We start from the raw sequence: 2999 nt of genomic DNA, 5'->3' as shown, positions 1-2999 counted from the left end.
GAGAAGATCAAACTCCAGACAAATAGGCATAGAAGAAAGTGAAGACTCCAAACTTAAAGGGCCAGTAAGTATCTTCAACAAATTTATAGAAGAAAAATTCCCTAACCTAAAGAAAAAGATATCCATAAATATACAAGAAGTCTACAGAACTCCAAATAGATTGTACCAGAAAGGGATTTCCTCCCATTGCATAATAATCAAAACGCCAAATGCACAAAACAAAGAAAGAATAAAACAGTGAAAGAAAAAGGTCAAATAACATATAAAGGCAAACCTATAGTAATTACACCAGACTTCTCACCAGAGACTATGAAATGAAGAAGTTCCAAGACAGATATCAAGCAGATCTTAAGAGAAGACAAATGCCAGCCCAGGCTACTATATCCACCAAAACTCTCAATTAACATAGATGGGGAAACCAAGATATTCCATGACAAAACCAAATTTACACAATATCTTTCCACAAATCCAGCCCCACAAAGGATAATAGATCAAAAACTCCAAAACAAGGAAGGAAACTACACCTTAGAAAATATAAAAAAGTAATCTTGCAACAAATCCAAAGGAAGAGAGCCACACAAATATAATTCCACTTCTAACAACGAAAATAACAGGAAACAACAAATCATATTTTTTAATATCTCTTAACATCAATGGACTCAATTCCCCAATAAAATTACATAGACTAACAGACTGGATATGTAAACAGGACCCAGCATTTATTTTGCTGCATACAGGAAACACACATCAGTGACAAAGACAAACACTACCTCAGAGTAAAAGGTTGGAAAACAATTTTCCAAACAAATGGTCCAAAGGAATAAGCTGGGATAGGAATTCGTGTATCAAATAAAATCAACTTTCAACCAAAAGTTATAAAAAAAGATAAGGAAGGTCACATCATATACATCAAAGGAAAAATCCATCAAGATGAACTCTTAATCCTAAATATCTATGCTCAAATGCAGGGCACCAACATTCATAAAAGAAACTTTACTAAAACACACATTAAACCTCACACAATAATAATAGGAGATTTCAGCACTCCTCTCCCATAAATGGACAGATCATGGAAAGAGAAATTAAACAGAGACATGGATAAACTAACAAAAGTTATGAACCAAATGGACTTCACAGTTATTTATACAACATTTCATCCTAAAACAAAAGGACGTAACTTCTTCTCAGTACCTCATGGCACCTTCTCCAAAATTATCCATATAATCAGTCACAAATCAGGCCTCAACAGATACAAGAAGATTGAAATAATCCCATGCATCCTATCAGGTCATCATGGACTACGGCTGGTCTTCAATAACATCAAAACTGACAGAAAGCCCACATATCCATGAAAGCTGAACAATGCTCTACTCAATGATAACTTGGTCAAAGAAGAAATAAAGAAAGAAATTCAAGACTTTTTAGAATTTAATGATAATGAAGGCACAACATACCCAAACTTATGGGACACAATGAAAGCACTGCTAACAGGAAAACTCATAACTCTGAGTGCCTCCAAAAAGAAACTGGAGAGAGCATATCTTAGCAGCATGACAGCAAACCTAAAAGCTCTAGAACAAAAAGAAGTAAATACACTCAAGAAGAGTAGATGGCAGGAAATAATCAAACTGAGGGCTGAAATCTACCAAGTAGAAACAAAAAGGACTATACAAAGAATCAACAGAACCAAAACTTGGTTCTTTGAGAAAATCAACAAGATAGGTAAACCCTTAGCGAGACTAACCAGAGGACACAGAGACAGGATTCAAATTAACAAAATCAAAAGTAAAAAGGGAGACATAACCACAAAATCTGAGGAAATTAAAAAAATCATAAGATCCTATGTTCAACAAAACTGGAAAATGTGGATGAAACAGAAAATTTTCTAGACTGATACCAGGTAACAAAGTTAAATTAGGATCAGATAAACCATCTAAACAGTCCCATAACTCCTAAATAAATAGAATCAGTGGATAAAAGTCTCCAAATTAAAAAAGCCCATGACCAATAGATTTAGTGCTGAATTTTATCAGGTCTTCATTGAAGATCTAATATCAATACTGTCTAAACTATTCCACAAAGTAGAAGCAGATGGAACACTACCCAATTCCTTCTATGAAACCACATTTACACTTATACCTAAACAAAGGAGAACCTCAAACCAATTGCACTTACGAATATCATCACAGAAATACTGAATCCAAAGACTGAATCTCAAAAACTGAATCCAAGAACTCATCACAACAATCATCCATCATGATCAAGTAGGCTTCATCCCAGGGATGCAGGAATGGTTCAATTTATGGAAATCCATCAACGTAATCTACTATATAAACAAACTCAAAGATAAGAACCACATGATCATCTCTTTAGAAGCTGAGAAAGTAGTTGACAAAATTCAACACCCCTTCATGATAAAAGTCTTGGAAAGATCAGGAATTCAAGGCCCATACCTAAACATAGTGAAAGCAATATACAGCAAACCAGTAGCCAAGATCAAACTAAATGGAGAGAAACTTGAAGCAATACCACTAAAATCAGGGACTAGACAAGACATCTCACTCTCTCCCTACTTATTCAATATAGTACTTGAAGTCCTAGCCAGAGCAATCAGAAAACAAAATGTCAAAAGGATACATATTGTGAAAGGTAAAGTCAAAATATCACTCTTTGCAGATGATATGACAGTATACTTAAGTGATCCCAAAAGTTCCACGAGAGATCTACCAAGCCTGAAAAACAACTTCAGCAAAGTGGCTAGATAGAAAATTAACTCAAACAAATTTGTACCCTTCCTCTATTCAAAGAATAAACAGGCTGAGAAAGAATTTAGGGAAAAGACAACCTTCACAACAGTCACAAATAACATAAAATACTTGATGTTACTCAAGCAAGTGAAATATCTCTATGACAAGAACTTCAAATCTCTGTAGAAAGAAATTGAAGAAGACCTCAGAAGATGGAAAGACCTCCCATGCTCATGGATTAGCAGGATTAAT

The sequence above is a fragment of the Rattus norvegicus genome, chromosome 2 (genome assembly GCF_021556685.1).
Source record: "Rattus norvegicus strain SHRSP/BbbUtx chromosome 2, alternate assembly SHRSP_T2T, whole genome shotgun sequence".
Taxonomy (NCBI): Eukaryota; Metazoa; Chordata; class Mammalia; order Rodentia; family Muridae; genus Rattus; species Rattus norvegicus.
The sequence above is the reverse complement of the archived record's forward strand: the minus strand, read 5'-3'. Positions refer to the sequence as shown.